The sequence below is a fragment of the Triticum urartu genome, chromosome 7 (genome assembly GCF_003073215.2).
Source record: "Triticum urartu cultivar G1812 chromosome 7, Tu2.1, whole genome shotgun sequence".
Taxonomy (NCBI): Eukaryota; Viridiplantae; Streptophyta; class Magnoliopsida; order Poales; family Poaceae; genus Triticum; species Triticum urartu.
Window position 1 is genome coordinate 635,832,086 of NC_053028.1, and position 19,946 is coordinate 635,852,031.

The window sequence follows — 19,946 nt, forward strand, 5'->3', positions numbered from 1 at the left end:
TGGAGTGCTGCCCCGAGAGAGGTGGCTGGGACCCTGCTGCGGCGAGGACTGGGCCCGCCGACCGCTCCCTTGGCGGCTCCTCAGGCGGCGGAGGCGTCAGAGGTTCCAGCGACTCCAGCAAGCTCTTCGCGACTCTGGAGACGAGCGACGACAGCTACGAGCCCCCGAGCCGGCGCCGCTCCTGGAGCAGGGCGGGCTCGTCAGGCCGCCGCCGACTCTGATCTGGATGGGGTTGGCGCCGGTGCTTGACGGCCCACTGTTGATGATGGCGTCTTCTGCAGTGGCGCGCGTAGTTAGTGTCCCTTTAGGGTCTGTTCCCTGCGAGGAATCAAAGACGCGTCCCGTGGGGGCTTGTAAGGTGCTTGTGATCTTGTTTTGTTAATATAACCCTTGTCGTAGAATTGTGCGAGTTTCTCATTCTGTCTTGGCTCATTCCTCCCTTTCAAACCTCACAAGGGCTTGGTGCTCTGCGCCGATAGGTCCCAATCCCAAGGCGGCTTCAGCCGTCGCTGGTATGCCAGGTCGCGATGCCGTGGTCAAGGCCAGGAGGTGAGCGACCCGGAGTCCGATAAGAGCCCCTGAGTCGCGATGCTTAGGAGGTCCCCTTTGGTACTCAAGCAGCCGTCGTTCGGTGAGAAAGGAGAGCGGCGTCGCTAACACGGGATTGCATTAGGTGCGGGGGTGGTGCCACGGTAGCTGGCGCTTCCGGGTGGTGACTTATCTCGAGAATCAGGGGCCGCTCTCTGGTGTGTCGCGGGGTTCGTGCATTGGCAGGCACGAGGTTGCTCGGCGAGGTCCTCGCGTGTCCCTCCCCTCTCGCCTTTGCTCCCCTTTCTGCTCTACGTCCTCAGGTCCCGGCCCTTAAGCGAGTCTCAGCCGTTGCTGGTATGCCAGGTCGCAATGCCATGGACAAGGCTAGAGGGTGAGGGTTGGAGAGCCAGTAGGAGCCCTGAGTCGCAATGCTCAGGAACCCCCCTTTAACGTGCAAGCGGTTCGCGTGGATGAGAGTGAAGGAGACACCGCAAGGGCCTCGCCTGACGCAGCTCCTTCAGGAGATCCTGTAGACCCATCATAGAAAAAACGAGGGGTTGCCATGACAATTGACAGTCAATCGTTGGTTGCTTCCGAGGGGTACGAGGCACAGAAGGCTTGACGAGGTGGCGCCATGCGGGGCTGCCGCGGCCAGAGCTCATCCATTTAGGTTTGTCGGCGTTGCAGGGACGGACCCATGCGCAAGCGTCGTGCCGTTTGAGAGCAGTTCCGTCAGTTGGCGTCAGTTGAGTGGGCAGCTAGGTCAAACACATTAGCCGCGAAGGAGTGGATTCATCCAAATAGATGCTGGGAAGGCGGACATCACTGGGTCAGGCCTGGGTAAGCTAACAACATGAAATAAAAGGGATACATGCCGCAGGGACGGGCCCACGCGGCCTGGGAATAATGCAGCCCTGGGGGGTGCTCCCAGCTGGAAGTGAAACTTGAAAGATGTCACCTGATGACGTTGAGGACGAAGGGGTGTTGGTGTAGCAGACTCGGTGGGCTGCGGAAGCCGATCCTCACGAGCCCCCAGGCCCGGGGGCCTCGGGAGGCTCTGGAGGTGCCGGCGGCTCCCCGCGGACCATCTCCATCTCCGCCAGGGCTGCCGAACGCCTAGCCTCTTGTGCCTCCATGATGCCCCTCATGAGGCGCTGGTACGTGGCAGCCGCGTTCGGCAAGCCGTAAGGCATGCGAACATAGCTGTGGGGTGGACCTCCGCAGCGCCCCACTCGCGAGGGCCAGAGGCGCTCCAGAGAGGCGACTCGGTTGAGCCCTGGTTTGTCGATGCAGACGCGTAGCCCACCATCCTCGCCTGGATGGGGAGCCACTGCTGGTAGACGGCGGCCGCCTTTCATGACCCTTGACTCCTGTAGCTCCTGAATGGCCTTTCTGACGAACTCCTGAGGGTCTGGCTCTCCTTGCCTTACTCCTTCTTGAGGGAAACGTGCTTCGAAACACGCCTCCATGTGGTGCCCAAGCGCCTCCCTCGTGACCATAGCCAGGTCGGTGGCCCTCCAGGGGAGAGCCCCCGAGCCCTGCCTGAGGAGGGCGCCGGGCGCGCTTTCCTATGCGATGGAAGGAGGTTCCCCCTGGGCAGGCACGGGCCCAGAGGGGCCTGCCTCCTGAGGGGCCGGGCCAGACAATGTCTTCTTCTTCTTGGGGGCGGTCTCAGGAAGCCTCCTGCTTCCGCGATCTGGGTCTTCCAGTGACGCGACCTGAAAGGCTCGTTCCAGGGAACACACCGCGTCCTTCTCTTCACAGGGCACTGTGATGACTCCGCCACTTCCTGGCATCTTGAGGACGTTGTAGCCGTGGTGAGTCACGGCCATGAACTTGGCCAGTGCTGGGTACCCAAGGATGGCGTTGTACAGCAGGCGAATGTGAGCGACGTCGAAGTCGATGAGCTCGGTGCGGTAGTTGTCGCGTGCCCCGAAGATGACAGGGAGGCGGACCTGCCCAATCGGGACCGTGGAGCCGTCGGTGATTTTGGATCAGGGCTTGGTTGGCTGAAGCTGGCTGTAGTGCACTTGGAGATTGTTGAATGTTTCCACGGATAGGACGTTGAGCCCTTCCCCGCCATCGATAAGGGTCCTGGTGACCACCACGTTGCTGATGATTGGGGAACAAAGCACTGGGAGGACTCCGGCTGTAGCCGCACACTTGAGCTGATCTGCTGAGCTGAACGTGATGGCGCACGCCAACCACCTGAGAGGGCGCGTGGCTTCAAGCCTGGGGAGGACTGCATTCACTTCGCGGGCGAACTGCTTGAAGATGCATTGAGAGGCTGGGGCCTGAGCCCCGCCCAAGATGCAGGCGATGGCACGCGGCTGCTGGAAGCCCCCAGCCCCCTCGTCTTGGTGGCGGTCCTCGTTTCTCCATGGCTGCGGCGGCAGCGTAGGGAGGCCTGCGTTGCCTTGCGGGCGATCCTCGTGAGGCTGATCCCTCCAGTTTCCCTCGCGAGGCGGGTCTTGCTAGCGATCCTCGCGAGGTTGATCGCGCCACCCTTGGCATGGGCCACGGTCTTCCCAGCGTCCTGCGTTCCTTCCTCCTCCTCGACCGTAGCCCCGGTCATCGCGGTCGGGGCGACGGCCGATCCTTCCTTCCCACACGGCTCGGAGCTCTTGACATTCATTGGTGTTGTGGGTGTGGAGGTCGTGGTACACACAGTACCGGCTGCCCTTGGAAGGTTCGGGCTGATCTCTGCCCCGCTTGGTGTTTGGTTCTGCCGTGAGCACGGCAGCCCCCTTGCGCTTCACATCCTTGGCCTTAGGCTTCTTCTTTTCCGGGTCTGCGGCAGGCAGCTCGAGGAGGGAGAGACGCCCTTCCTCAGCCCTGGCGCACTTGGTTACCAAGTTGAACAGCTCCAAGGAAGTGCACAGGTCTTCATGCATCACCAGCTCCTCCTTCATCTTGACATCGCGCACGCCGTCGGAGAAGGCTGAGATGATGGCCTCCTCAGTCACCTTGGGAATCTTGAGGCGTGCGTTGTTGAAGCGCTGTATGTACTTCTGCAGGGTCTCCCCGGGTTGTTGCTTGATGCGGCGCATGTCGCTCACGGCGGGTGGCCGGTCGCGAGTACCTTGGAAGTTGGCGATGAAGCGGGTGCGCATCTTGTCCCAGGAGGAGATCATGCCTGGAGCCAGGTTTAGGAGCCAGGTGCGGTCCCCGTCCTTGAGTGCCGTGGGGAACCAGTTCGCCATGACCTTCTCGTCTCCGTTGGCAGCTTCGATGCCCAGCTCGTAGAGCTGGAGGAACTCCGCAGGGTCAGCTGTGCCGTCGTAACGAGGAGGCAGGTCTGGCTTGAACTTGCCGGGCCACGCGACGCTGCGTAGCTCGGTGATGAAGGCACGACAGCCTGCTGTGGCCACGGGAGGCCTTGGGTGACGGAGAGCTTGGTCTTGCATGTCCCCACGCACTACAGCTGGGAGCAGCGCGGGGTCTTGACGTGCTGGAGCAGGAGCATGGTCGCGACGTGCTGGAGCAGGGAGCACCCGGGCAGCTTCTTGCGGGCGAGGGATTTCCTGGCAGCTCTGCTCTTGCTGCGCTGGCACCTGACGGAGCGGGTTCCGCCCAGGGGCCACGCGCCTTGGAGCCATGGCGCCTTCTTGAGGAGGAGGCGGCCGGGGCGCCGCCGGAGCTTCATCGCCCGCGCGGGGCGGGGTGCGGTGCAGCGGAACGAACGGCGCAGGAGTCCCCCCTGCGGCGCGGACGAGCTCGGCGATGCGGTCGAGCCATTCTTCGTAGACGTCGTCGACGGGATGGTAGCGCAGGAGCTCGTTTGCCGCGATGAGCGCAGCTCGAGCCTCCATGGGTGCGCGGAGCGCGCGGGACGAAGAACCAGCTGGGGTGAGCGAGGGAGTTGCGGTGTGGCCGTCTTGCCGCACGGACGAATGCTGAGACGATGCTTGCTGCTCGTCCCCCGCCGGGCCGGTGGCGGCGTTGACGGCAGGTGACGGGGAACGGCGAGGACGCCCACCGACAGGAGCCGTCTGGGCGACGCGGGAAGCGAGAGCGGCCCGACGCTCGGCGCGGGCCCGACGAGCGTCAGACATGGGCGCGATGGTCGGAGGAGAACGGGGTGGTGGAAGATGAATTCCGGCGCACCCCTACCTGGCGCGCCAAATGTCGGATTTCGGGTTCCGGCAGACCCTTGAGGTTCGAACACTGGGGTGCGCGTGGAGATTTCGCCTCCTACCTACCTGCACCCCTCCGCCTCGCTAAGATCTAAGCTATGGAAAGAACAACACGAGAGACACTGGGTTTATACTGGTTCGGGCCACCGTTGTGGTGTATTACCCTACTCTAGTGTGTGCCGTGGTGGATTGCCTCTTGGGCTGATGATGATGAACCATACAAGGAAGAACAGCCTCGCGAGGGTCTGTTCTTGGCTGGGGCGATGAACTGCTGGGAGGAGTTCAGTCATCCTTCTCTCTCTCTCTCTCCGATTGTTGATGCCCCTCTCTGCCCCGGGGGTGGCTAGTCCTATTTATAGAGGCCCTGGTCCTCTTCCCAAATATCGAGCGGGAAGGGAGCCAACAATGGCGGGCTAATTTGAAGGGGGACAACTAGTACCAGCTATCCTGACAAAAGCAGTCTTCGCCTGCACAAAGCTCTGGTGGTGACACCGTCTTGGGCTCCACAATGACCTCCATCTTGCAGTCCTCCTGGTCCTAGTCTTGTTGCACCGAAATGACAACCTTTGCCTGATGCCTCGGTACTCTACGGCTGCGCTTGCCCCCTTTGCACCAAAGAGGAAAGGAGGACACTGCGCGGGCTGGCACCCGCTTGGCGCCCTTGGCCGTCATGGCTTGCGTCACAGGCACCTCGTGAGGTACCTGCCTTGATCTCTCCGCCTCCTCGCGAGCCAGCCTGATGAGGCCGTGCCTGAGGAAGCTCCGTGTCGTCCGTCCCGCGAGGCTTGGCCCCTCGCGAGGGTCTTGGGTCCGTGTTGGTGAAGATGGGCCGTGCTGGGCCCCCTTTGAGCCACGCCGCAGGCCGCAGGCAGGCAAGTCTGGGGACCCCCGTTCCCAGAACGCCGACAACCTCCGTGCCTATATATATTGCCGGGCCTTGCCTTCTGATAGTGATACATAACGAAATAGCTGATGACGACAATGATGTTAAACCCCATCAGCGCCATCGTCCCGGCCCCGCGCGGCAGTCGAACACCTCGCTGGTGCAAGACCTCCTATTGGAAACAAATATTTTGGCAATGCAACTCGATGTATTGATCGGTGCATAGCGCACGTATATATCGAGTACAAGGTGGGCCACAACCTCAACTATACAATGACTAGGAGGTGGGCCGGACTATACAATATACATGCACAAACCATATATTCAACACCCACCCCCCCCCCCCCCCCCCCCCCCCCCCCCCCCGCAGTTGAAGCATCGCCGGAGACGCAAAGATTGGACCTAAACTCCTCGAAAACAGAAGTAGGCAGTCCTTTTGTCATAACATCGGCAAACTGTTGCGCCGTCGGTTCATGGAGGACTCAGATGCGCCCAAGGGCCACCTGCTCACGAACAAAGTGTATGTCGAGCTCAATTTGCTTCATTCGTCGATGATGGACCGGGTTGGCGGAGAGGTACACGCCGGAGACGTTGTCGCAGTAGACGAGTGTGGCCTTGTGAACATCACAAAGCAACTCCTGGAGCAGCTGACGAAGCCAAGAGCATTTGGCAACGGCGTTAGCCACTGCCCGATACTCTGCGTCGGCACTCGAGCGAGAGACTGTGGGCTGTCGCTTGGAAGACCAAGAGATCAGAGACGGCCCAAGGTAGACACAGTACCCCGAAGTGGAGCGCCGTGTCCGGGCAGCCAGCCCAGTCCGCATCAGAGTAGGCGACGAGGTCGGTAGAGGCGGAGGCCATCAGTGTAAGTCCCATGGACATAGTGGCGCGTATGTAACGGAGGATATGCTTCACCAAGGTCCAGTGAGAGTCACGCGGAGCATGCATGTGAAGACAGACCTGCTGAATGGCATACTGCAAGTCGGGGCGCGTCAGAGTGAGGTACTACAAGGCACCCACAATGGAGCGATAGAAGGCCGCGTCGGATGCGAGAGAGCCCTCCAGAGATGAAACCTTGGCCTTGGTGTCAATAGGCGTGGGAGCAGGCTTGCAGTTAAGCATGACGACACGATCGAGAAGCTCATGGGCGTAACGCTGCTGGTGCAGAAAGAACCCATCTGGCCGTCGAACCACCTCAATGCCGAGGAAGTAGTGGAGGGGACCCAAGTCCTTCAGGGCAAACTCATCGCGAAGACGAGCAGTAAGCCGCTGGAGAAGCGCGACAGTGGAAGCCGTCAGGATGATGTCATCGATGTAGAGCAACAAGTAGGCCGTGTCAACCCCGTGATGGTACATGAAGAGGGACGCGTCGGAGCGGGTCGATGTAAATCCGAGCATCTGCAGGAAGGCAGCGATGCGCTGGTACCAGGCCCGAGGCGCCTGCTTCAACCTGTCAAGAGAACGGGAGAGCAAGCACACATGGTCCGGATGTGTGGCGTCGATGAAGACGGTGGGCTGCTCACAGAACACCAGCTCAGCGAGGTGGCCGTGCAAGAAGGCATTGGAGACGTCCAACTGATGCATGGGCCAAGCTCGGGAGACGGGCAGCTGAAGCACGGTGCGGATCGTGCCCGGTTTAACAACCGGAGCAAAAGTGTCAGTGAAGTCCATGCCCGCACGTTGCCGAAAGCCTCGAACCACCCAGCGAGCTTTGTAGCGCTCGAGAGTCTCGTCGGGACGAGTCTTATGCCGAAAGACCCACTTGCCCGTGATGATGTTGGCACGAGGTGGCTGAGGGACAAGCTGCCAGGTGCGGTTCCGTTGGAGCGCATCAAACTCTTCCTGCATCACAGCGAGCCAATGAGGGTCCCGAAGGGCAGCTCGAGCTGACGATGGGAGAGGGGACGGCTCGGAGATGGAAGTGGCGAGAAGATACTCATCGCTGGTGTACCGCGTACTCGGGCGGAAGGTACCGGCCTGAGAGCGAGTCATCGGGCGGGACAGCGAGTCCGGGGCGACGGTCGAGGACGAAGAAGAGCCCGCTGCCACTGATGCCGTGGGTGAGACCGCGGGTGAGGCCGCGGGCGAGGCCGCCGGCGAGGGCATGGGGAAGGCCCCCGGCGAGGGCGCGGGGGGCGCCGAGGAGGCCCGCGCCGATGGTGGCGCAGGGGGCGTCGCAGGCGCCGGGAGGGGTGCAGCCCCTAAGGAAACCGGCCACGGAGGAACTCGACCCGGGGCATGGTGGGCACCCTCAAAGCCAGGAGGCGGCCCGAGAGAAGCGCCCGAGCGGCCGTCACCAGGAGCGGGCAAGGCCGCAACATCCGAAGGTACCTGCTGAAACGGAAAAACCATCTCATCAAAGTAAACGTGTCGGGAAGTGATGACCCGGTGTGAGATAGGATCATAGCAGCAGTAGCCTTTGGTGTTGGGGGATAGCTAAGAAAAATACAGGCCACGGACCGTGGTGCGAGCTTATGAGAAGTAGTGGAAGCGATGCTAAGGTAGCACAAGCAACCGAAAATGCGAAGCTCGGTGTAGGAAGGTGGCGTGCCGAACAAAAGATGATGAGGAGCAAAATTCCCGCGAGTGCGACAGGGACGGATGTTGAGGAGTAGTGATGCGGTGGCGAGCGCGTCAGGCCAGAAACGTGGTGGCACGTTGGCGTGAAAGAGGAGGGTGCGAACGCAGTCATTAAGAGTGCGAAGCACGCGCTCAGCGCGACCATTTTGTTGCGAAGTCTACGGGCAAGTGAGACAAAAAATCGTGCCGTGTGTGGCGAGAAGGTTGCGGATTGCAAGATTATCAAACTCCTTCCCGTTGTCTGTTTGCAACACATGAATGGGGCGATCAAACTGCGTGGAGACATAGGAGTAGAATATGGTGAGAGTGGCAACATAATCCGACTTTCGCCGCAACGGGAAAGTCCACACATAGTGCGAAAAATCATCAAGGATAACAAGATAATAGAGATAGCCCGTGTTACTTGCAACAGGAGAGGTCCAAACATCACTATGAATTAACTCAAATGGGTATGAAGCAACATGCGAGGAAGTGCTAAAGGGTAGACGAGTATGTTTGCCTAGACGACAAGCATGAAAAGTGTGATTGTCGATCTTATTACACGTGAATGAAAAACTGCGAAGAATATGACGAAGGGTGGCAGGGTTGGGATGACCGAGACGAGCATGCCAAAGGTCCACTCCAGCGGAAAGCGCCATGGGTGCAGCGATGGATGATGTGGAGGAGTGGATCGGGTAGAGATCGTCGGGGCTATCACATCGGTGGAGCACCATCCGGGTACGGGCATCCTTAACAGAAAAGCCAAACATGTCAAATTCAACGGTGACAAGATTTTCACGTGTAAGAGAACGAACAGAAACAAGATTTTTACACTACTAGGGAAAACCTTATACACAGAATCTTAGCAGCAGCGCGGCTTAAAAACAAACGCTACTGCTAATTAGCAGTAGCGAGCTTCAGAAAAGAGCGCTACTAATGACTAAGTAGCAGTAGCGCCCTAGGTGAAAGAGCACTACTACTATAATTGCCACGGTGTTGCCCCCAGGCTAGATATAGTAGTAGCGCCCTTCCCATGGACGCGCTACTGCTAAAGAACTTAGTAGCAGCGGTTTTCTTCAAAACACGCTACTGCTAAGTATCACCGCAACTAATTAAGTTTAGTCCCATACTGCTAAGCGAACAAGGTGTTTACCACCTTAAATATGGTACTTCTCAACCTATCTCGAGCACTTGGTCTTCATTGAACTATATGTGTATGATTTGTGGTTGCAATATGAATCCTCGCCTGTACCTATAAAGGTACAGTGAGGATTTATGTTGACTATTTAGATTATACACAAAAAGATCAATGATGACCAATGTATATTTTTGATATAACTGCTTCCATTAGCAGTAGCGGTTTTCACTGAAGCGCGCTATAGATAAGTTAGCTATAGCGCGTTTTCCATATGAGCGCCACTGCTAGTTCGAGTTAACCACCCCCCGGCTCAAAATTTCGCTAAGTCCTCCTCCCCCCCGGCCTGTTCCCCTACTCCTGTCGCCGCCGCCCGAGCCCGAGAGCGCCCTCCGCAGTCCGAGCCCGCCGTCAACCTCACCGCCGCCGCCCGCCGCCGCTCTCGACCACACTCTCGCCGCCCTCGACCTCACCGCCGCCGCCCTCGACCGAGCCCGCCGCCCAGGACCGCCGCCTCCCGATCCCAATCCCGCCCTCGCCGCCCCTCCGTCGCCGAGCACCTCCCCGCCACTGTCTCTCCCTCTGTAAGCCCCCCCCCCCCCCCCCCCCCCCCCCCCCCTTTGCTTAGTTAGTAGATGATTTTAGTAGTAGTAGATGTTAATTTAGGGTTCATAGATAACGATTTTTAGAAGTAGTGGATATTAATTACTAGTAGTGATGGTAAACTAGTTGTATAATTAGCAGTAGTAGATGTAGTAGTTAGATGTGAATTAGTAGTAGTAGATGTACTAGTTTCTTTCTATTATAGTAAGTTTATATTTAGTAAGAACGAGTTGAATTAATAGAACTAGTTTAGTTTTAGTTGAACTAGTATAGTAAGTAAATTAATAACTAGTTGAACTACTTTATTTTTAGAAAGAACTAGTTTTTTCTTTTTATACTAAGTTTATATTTAGTAAGAACTAGTTGAATTAATAGAACTAGTTGAACATGTCATATTTGTTGTTATTTTTTAGTTTAAGAAATTATTTCATGTTTTGGTTACACCTCCGAGTGGCCTATGTTTTCCCGGAGTGTTGATTAATTTCCGTTCCGGCAAATTTCAGGTGCTCGATATGTCCTTTTTTTAGCAAAGGTCATGCCGGATTTTTCCATGAATTCTAGCATGACTTGTGCTAGAATATGTACAAGTTTAATCTTTGAATTATGAATGTAGGAAATGTCGTACTCGGACGACGACAGTCTCCTAGGGGAGTGCAGCTGGTGCCACGATGATCGAGGTATGTGCGACAGGTTCGTTGAGCTGGATGAAGATCGGCGCTTCAACATTAAGCTTGAGGAGACGTTTGATGTTGAAACGGTACGCAACAACGACAACTGTTTTTTTCGTAATTAAGCATGACTTCAACTATTTCAACGTCTAATTTTCATCTTTTACAATTCGACTAGCTTATCCCATGCCTTGCAAGATGCTATGTCTTGGAGAGGATGGGTTTTGAAGACCATGAAAATTATGAAACAAATAAAATACACCTAAGGACCCATCATGATATCGATTTTGAAGTAAATTTGTACAATTCTCAGAGCGTAACCCATTTTGGTTGCCAAAATTGGGAAGCACTTTGCAAAATGTATGGTTCTTATGAGGGTATGATTGTCACCATGGATCTTGGTAATCCTGACATCGAGCAAGACAATATGGACATTTGGGTCCTTGTTGATACGCTTCCGATTCTACCGCAATGTGAGTTTCTCAAACATAGTTATTAACTATCTTATATTGTTTATTTCAAAATAGTTGACAGCTTATTTCCATTGATAGCTTATTTTGAATCTTCAAAGAATGTGCAGAAGATGGTAGACAAAACCCACTACACTGATGGCTCCAAATTAACTTATAAGGAGAAAAGTCATCTGATTGCTTATTGTACTTTTCTTGAGAATTACAATACCTATTATCAAACTCCTCCAAATTATGGTGAATACGTGCCACTAGTGTACGTGTTGAACCACGTTAACTTCTATGGAGATACCCTGGTAAGATTTTTTACTATTACGACATCCGTGCATCTTTTGCATACTTCTAAAACTAGTACATCATTGGTAACTACGAAGTTATTACTATGTTTTTCAACAGGAAATCCCGATGGATTGTGTGCCTCATCTGATGTATCAGAACGGTCGCCTTGCAGTTATCAACATACAGCCAGGTGAATCTAAGGAGCTCACCTGTGCATATCGGATTTCTAAAAGCAGTGAACACATGCTAATCAAAGAATGGAAAAAATGTTTGGACATTCGCAAGGAGGTTCTTGGAAGTAACATTAAGCGAAAGGCAAGAATTGGAGACAGGATAATCTCCATTCTCCATAATGGAGAGTCAGGGGCTATCTTGTTTTTTGCTATTTTACCTTAGAGAATATAGTAGGTCCTAAGAGAATGTAGTAGGTCCTATGAGGTACAATATGTTGTTATGTGATACAATGTGTTAGAGTTGATGATGTGAGGAGTACTTGTGATTACGACTAGTGACCAATGATATGATGATGACGATAAGTTGTTAATGATATGACGATGATATTTATTATATCATTGGGTGAAAGAACCAAGGATTAGTTTCAAGTGGATGCCCATCCAATTGAAACTAGTCCACACAGTTCTTTCACCCTGTGATGTAATAACTCATTATGATGTAAAAACAATTTCGAAATTCCTGTTGTATGAAAACTTGTGTAAAGGTGTACGAATACAACATAAAATTAAAAAGAAATAAAATATGAAATAATAGTAGCAGCGCGGGCAGGGAGAAGCACTACTACTAATTACCAGTAGCGCTCCTCCGGGAACTCGCTACTACTAAGTCCATTTAGCAGTAGCGTGGGAGGAGGCACGCTACTGCTACACGTTAGCTGTAGCGCCTTATCACTAGCGCATAACCCCGCGCTACTGATAGGTCTAAAACCCGCGCTGCTGCTAGGCTTTTCCCTAGTAGTGTTAATGATGTCAGGTGAAACGAGTACGTTAGAAATATGTAATGGAACGGAGTTAGAAGGAAAAGCAGCATGGCCGACATGAGTGATGGGCATGGAAGAACCGTCGCCCACGGTAATACGAGCAGCAGTGTGAACAGGGTGAGCGGTAAGAAGGTTACCAGGGTTGGCGGCCATGTGAGCCGTGGCTCCGGTGTCCATGTACCAGTCGCCATCGCCGGTGTACTGCTGTGGCGTGGGGGCGGTGTGGAGGGCCGCTAGCAGCGCAGGGTCCCATGGTGCCGGCGGGAGGGCCGGGGCCGACGGCAGAGGCTGTGGCGGCGGCGCCACGAGCCCACCAGCCGGAGGCAGCCCATAGGCCCCGAGGGGCCGTAGAGCGGCGCTGGCAGATACGTTTGAGGGGCCGCGTACAGAGCCTAATGAGGGGCCGGGTGGGCGCCAAAAACACCGGGGACGGGGGCGCGCGGTATGGGCATGGAGTATGCGTGAACAACCCCCATCCAGGGGTTCTGGCCGGCCTGCCAGGGCGCCGGCGGGAGCGGGTGCTGCCGCTGGCGCGGCGCCCCGCCATGGGCAGCCGGCGGCTTCTGCTGCTGCTTGCGGCCACCTTGGCCGTGACGCCCGCCCCGGCGCTGCTGCTGCTCAGCAGGGGGCGGCGGAGGGGCCTGCGGCGGCACGGGATATGGGAACCCGGGCGGCGGCTGCACGTGGAGGGGCCCCTGGGCAGGCCGCGGCGGGGGAGCCGGAGCAGTGGGCGGCGCACCGCCGCGGGTTCCGACGGTGAGAGCCATGGCCCGGGCGCGCGACATCTGCATCCTCTTCTCCTCCAGCTTCAGGTACGCGACGATCTTGGGGAAGGTCGGGTTGGTGATGAGAGGGATGTTGGAGGCCGCGTTCCCGAAGTCTTCGTTCAGGCCGACGATGAGAGTGCTGAGGAGGAGCTCGTCGGAGACCTTCTTGTTAGAGTTTGAATACTATATGTGTAATTTCAACTATCTCTCTCATATCCTTCTCTACCTCTCTCTCCCTTACCGACTCCAACTCTGTATCGAGAGGTGAATCCTTGCGATCACCCTGACTTGTAATCTACGACAAAACATCAATATATAGTGAGGCAACTCTCCTTCTGGAGGGTAGGAACGCCTATACCAAATCAATCTTACATGGTATACAGAGCTAGCCTCTTCCCTATCATCTAGCAGAAACAAAAAACCAGAACCCTAACGCCTCTCCATCGCCGTCGCCATGAGCTCCAGTGCCGTAGGCCTCAATGTCGGCGCTCCGCCAACAGAGAAGCTCGCAAGGGGGGACTACCTCCTATGGAAGGCGCAGATTATGCCGGCACTGCGAGGTGCGCAAGTGACCGGCCTCCTCGACGGCAGTGACGCCGCGCCGCCGAAAACAGTGGAGATCACCAAGGCGGACAAGTCCACGGCCATGGAGCCAAATCTTCTGTACGGTTCGTGGATTGCAAAGGATCAGCAGGTCCTAAGTTATCTGCTAAACTCTCTCACCCCAGAGATTCTTGCGCATGTCATCGGTAAGGAGAATACCTTTGATCTTTGGACAGCTCTTACCACGTTGTTTGCTGCGCAGTCACAATCCAGAATAACAAATCTAAGGACTGCTATCTCCAATACCAAGAAGGGAAACATGTCCAGCAACGCCTTCATCGCCAAGATGAAGAGCCTTGGAGACGAACTTGCAGCAGTAGGTCGTCCAGTATTAGATTGCGAGATGGTGGACTACATCCTCGCCGGACTCGATCGGGACTACGATCCCATCGTTGCAGTAGTTGGCGCAATCAAGAACTCCATCACCGTTGACGATCTTTTTTCACAGATTTCCGCGTTTGACTAGAGGATGGAGATGTTGGGTGATGGACCTATGGGTTTCTGCTCATCCGCCAATGCTATGTACAGAGAGCGTGGCCAGTACCGCAACAGAGGAGGTCGCGGACGAGGGAACAAAGGCCGCGGTCGCTTTGATCGCGCTTCTTCCTCTCCTGGTCGCACCAGTGGAAGCGGCGGCCAGCAGCAATGTCAACGCCAGCAACCACCACCACAGCAGCAGCAGCATGAGGGAGACTACCCTGAGTGCCAGATATGCTATAAGTTCCATGCCGGCGGTGCTAGGGATTGCTGGCACCGGTATGACGAGGATCATTAGGAGAAGAAAAAGGCCAATCTCATCACCAACTCCCATGGAATCGACACAAATTGGTATGCAGACTCTGGCACCACCGAGTACATCACGGGGGAGCTTGACAAATTGACAATGCGAGAAAGGTACCGCGGTGGTGACCAAGTGCACACGACAAGTGGAACAGGTATGGATATTGCTCATATTGGTAACTCAATTGTTAAAGCCCCCGAGAAAAAATTGCATCTAAATCATGTCCTACATGTTCCTAATGCATCAAAAAATCTTGTTTCAGTTCATCATTTCACTCTTGACAACAATGTTCTCATAATATTCTATCCTTACTCTTTTGTTATCAAGGACTTGGCAATGAGGAGAGTAATATTTAGAGGAAGATGCGAGGGAGGTCTTTATCCAATCGTATCATCATCCCCTTCATCATGGTCAAATAAACAAGCTTGGAGTGTAGCCAAACCATCTTCGGCAAAGTGGCATAGTCGTTTAGGTCATCTGTCTTCAACTATTGTTCAGCATGTACTTAGTAGAAATAAACTTCCTTATGAGTCTAGTGTTGGGTCAGTTTGTGATGCGTGTCAACAAGCTAAAAGTCATCAATTGCCATATCCCATCTCTACCAGTGTATCCACTGCTCCTTTGCAACTTATTTTTTCAGATGTGTGGGGGCCAGCCCCTACTTCAGTTGGTAGATTTTCATACTATGTAAGCTTCATTGATGATTATAGTAAGTTTACTTGGATATACTTGCTAAAGAAACGGTCCGATGTTTTCCAAGTCTTTGGCAATTTCCAAAATCTTGTTGAATGCCAACTAAACTCCAAAATTCTTGCTATGCAAACTGACTGGGGTGGTGAGTATGAGAAACTTAATTCCTTTTTTCAAAATATTGGAATTTCTCATCATGTCTCATGTCCGCATGCTCACCAACAGAACGGTTCTGCTGAACGAAAACACCGTCATGTTGTTGAAGTAGGACTATCATTGTTAGCCAATGCATCCATGCCTCTCAAATGCTGGGACGAAGCTTTTCTTACTGCCACTTATCTTATCAACATTCGTCCTAGCAAAGTCATCAAATTTGAGAATCCTATAACACGACTCTTTGGTGTCACTCCAGATTACACATCTCTTCGTATATTCGGTTGTGCATGTTGGCCAAATCTTAGACCATACAATACACGCAAACTTGCATTTCGCTCGAAAAGGTGTGTCTTCATTGGTTATAGTCCTATGCACAAAGGAGTTAAATGCCTTGATGTTTCCACCGGCTGGGTCTATATATCTAGAGATGTTATCTTCGATGAATCAGTCTTCCCATTTGAGTCCCTTCATCCAAATGCCGGAGCCCTCCTTCGAAAAGAGATTCTTCTTCTTCCAGATTTTGATCAAGGGGGTGATAACAATTGTGCTAACCGATCTGACAATGTTCAATCTGACAATGTTCTTGCTCCTAGTATTATGCCTGTGCAGGTACCCGGAGAAAAAAGCAGAGAAAATGATCAAAATCATGAAAATTTGGCTCAAAACGATCTATTATTTCATGCCAATGGAGAAGAAGGAGTCGGCGTGGAACCCGAGGAAGATTTGTCTGCGCCTGCGCCTGCCACACCAGCGCGTTAGCCGACCTTGGATCATGCGCGTGGATCCGCTTCGGGTCGCACACCGGTGCACCAACCCGGTCGGGCGAATCAGGCCGCGTTGGCCCGAGCGACGGGCCCCTCTATGAGCGCGGGCCACTCCACGAGTACCACGTCGTCACGTGGAAGCGGGAGTGCGCGGACCACGCGACAGTTGACAGCGACAGCGACTTCAGGATCTTCTGCGGAAAGCCTTGATTCAGATTCAGCCACACCACTGTCCACAGGATCATCTGCATCGGCATCTACAGGTTTGGAAGGATTGTGTGGATCCTCTGCGGTTGATCATATTGAGCAGTCTTCTGTGCAACTACAGCCACAACCACTCACCACTTCAAGGATTATGACTCGATTACAAAAAGGTATTAGAAATCCCAAAGTAAGAACAGATGGTACTATCCCGTATGGCATGCTGTGTATTTCAGGTGAACCAACAAAGTTGAGTGATGCACTTGAAGATCCTAAGTGGAAAAGGGCCATGGATGAAGAATATGGTGCACTCATGAGGAATAAAACATGGCACTTGGTACCGAGTCAAAGAGGTAAAACTGTTATTGATTGCAAATGGGTTTACAGAATCAAAAGAAAAGCATATGGCTCCATTGATAGGTACAAGGCACGTCTGGTTGCAAAAGGTTTCAAGCAACGTTATGGTATTGATTATGAGGACATCTTTAGTCCTGTTGTGAAGGCTGCTACCATTAGACTTGTGCTAGCTATTACTGTTTCTAGAGGATGGAGCCTTAGACAGCTAGATGTTCAGAATGCATTTTGCATGGTGTTCTGGAAGAGGAGGTCTATATGAGGCAACCACCCGGGTATGAAAATAAACAAACACCTCACTATATTTGCAAACTTGATAAAGTGCTTTATGGTCTGAAACAGTCTCCTAGAGCATGGTTCTCAAGGCTAAGCTCACAATTGAAGCATCTTGGTTTTGTTGCATCCAAGGCTGATACATCTCTCTTCATCTATAATAAGGCAAATACTGTCATGTTTGTGCTCATTTATGTTGATGACATCATAGTTGCAAGCTCCTCATCAAATGCCACTGATGCTCTCTTGCATGATTTAAGTTCAGAATTTGCCTTGAAGGACCTTGGTGATTTACACTTCTTCCTTGGTATTGAAGTTAAGAAGATTCAAGATGGCATAGTGTTGAGTCAAGAAAAATATGCCACTGAACTTTTAACTCGTATGGGAATGAAGGACTGCAAGCCTTCGCCCACACCTTTGTCTTCTTCAGAACAACTTTCAGCACGTGTGAACAAGGTTTGTCAATATGCCACTTAAGGAAGAGGAGAGCACAAAATATAGGAGTATTGTTGGAGCTCCACAGTACTTAACTTTGACACTGCCAGACATATCATTTGCTGTGAACAAGGTTTGTCAATATCTGCATGCTCCTACTTCCACCCATTGGACGGCTGTCAAAAGGATTGTGCGATACATTAAGCATACTTTGAGTTTGGGACTACAATTCAAACGTTCTAATTCTTCACTAGTTAGTGCTTTTTCTGACGCCGACTGGGCAGGATGTAGTGATGACAGAAAATCAACCGGAGGATTTGCAGTATTTTTTGGTTCAAACCTTATTTCTTGGAGTGCTAGGAAACAAGCTACAGTGTCAAGATCAAGTACAGAAGCTGAGTACAAGTCATTGGCAAATGCTACTGCTGAGATCATTTGGATGGAATCATTACTTGATGAGTTGGGAATCAAGCAACGTCGTGTTCCATGTTTGTGGTGTGACAATTTGGGGGCCACCTATCTCTCAGCTAATCCAGTTTTCCATGGCAGAACTAAACACATTGAAATTGATTTTCATTTTGTGCGAGAAAGAGTGGCGGAGAAGAAGTTGGACATAAGGTTCATTCCATCCAAAGATCAGGTAGCCGATGGGTTCACTAAAGCTTTATCAGTTAAGCTTTTTGAAGAGTTCAAAAGAAACCTCAACATAGGATAGTTTAGATTAAGGGAGGGTGTTAGAGTTTGAATACTATACGTGTAATCTCAACTATCTCTCTCGTATCCTTCTCTACCTCTCTCTCCCTTACCGACTCCAACTCTGTATCGAGAGGTGAATCCTTGCGATCGCCCTGACTTGTAATCTATGACAAAACATCAATATATAGCGAGGCAACTCTCCTTCTGGAGGGTAGGAACGCCTATACCAAATCAATCTTACACTTCTCGCCGAGGTCACGGAGCTCGTCGACAAGCTTCTTGAGGCGCATGCAATAATCGTCGACCGACGAGTCAAGCTGCTGGCACCCAAAAAACTCGCCGTGCAAGAAAACCTTGCGTTGGAGCGCGTTGTCGGTGAAGAGGCCGTTGAGCTTAGTCCAAATGGTGTGAGCGTCATCATCGGCGGAGACCACCGTGTGGAAGAGGTCCTTCGATATGGTGGTGTAGAACCAGCGGATAAGAGTGGCGTCGATGGACGTCCACTCCTCATCGTCCTCCATGAAGCGGGAGTCCACGGAGCCATCGATGTGATCCCGGAGATTCTACTCACGGAACACAAGGGAGAAGTACGTCTTCCAGGCATAGTAGGTGGAGGTGAGTTGATTGAGGACGACGGGAACCTGAGCGAGGATATTGAGATCACGGATGACGATGGGATCGGGGCCGTCGAAGGGGTTGGTGCGGCGGCTGCGGGTGGTACCGGTGGAACCGGGGGAGGCCATGGCCGAGAGGGGCGGACGGCGACGCGTGGTGAAGCGGCGTGGCGGGAGGGATGGCAGTGCGGCGCGGGTGGCGGCGCTGCGGGTTGCGGGCGGAAGTGTGAGGCGGCGGCGGCACATAGGGGGGCGGCAGCGCGGCGGCAAGGAGACGCGGCGGCGGCGGCACGAAGTAGCGGCGGCGGCGATGGGATCGCGGCGGTGGCGGCATGAGTTATGGTTCGGATCGTAGGTATGATACCATGTTGGAAACGAATATTTTGGCAATGCAAATTGATGTATGTGCATAGCGCACGTATATATGGAGTACAAGATGGGCCACAAACTCAACTATACAATGACTAGGATGTGGGCCGGACTATGCAATATACATGCACAAACCATATATTCAACACCTCCCATAAGCCACTGCTGTGTCCGACGTCCACGTCAGTGACCTCTGTGCCCGTAGTGCTGGGCCTTGCCTTTCTGAATTCTGGTAGAGCCCTAGATAGCTGATGACACTGATAATGCATGCTGAACCCCATCCGCACCATCGTCCCAAGCCCGTACAACAGGCGGCCACCTCGCTGGTGCAGTACCTCCGTGGGATGCCACCGCGGTTGGCAGGCTGGACTCCTACACCACCGCCGGATGTACCTCCTCGGGGCTCATCCTTTGCATGTCAGCATTGCGACGCCACTCCTCCATGTCAGCTGCTCTTCGCCATGCGCCTATGCATGTGTCCTCCTTTCGCTTGTCACTGGTGTGTTCGTGCATGCATTATGTGTTGTACTATGGAGCTGTGGAGTTTTTGTGAGTCCGACGCGTGCGGACGGTTTGTATCGGAGGCTTGTGCAACAGCTATTGTTCTATGGAGCAAGCTTCGTGAAGTCTGCCATGAGATGGTGCACATAATGCAAAATGCAACACGTAGTAGGGACGGGTGTTGCAAGCTCGCAGGCGAGGCGAACGAGGCGGCACCAGATTCTGCCCCGTGCTCTATGATAGATGCACATGTGAGTTCTTCATTTTATGGTGAGTTATCCACATTTTAATGGGATGCATACGCACCAGTATCCTGAAACAAAAGTAAAACAAACAATCGACCATATCTTTTGGATAGAGTTTGGCTTTCAATCTCTATTTTCTATTACGATTGACATATCATACAATTCTACATTATAGGAACCAAAAACATCTACAAGAAAAAAAGACGAATTGTCAGATCATTTGTATTTAAAATACAACA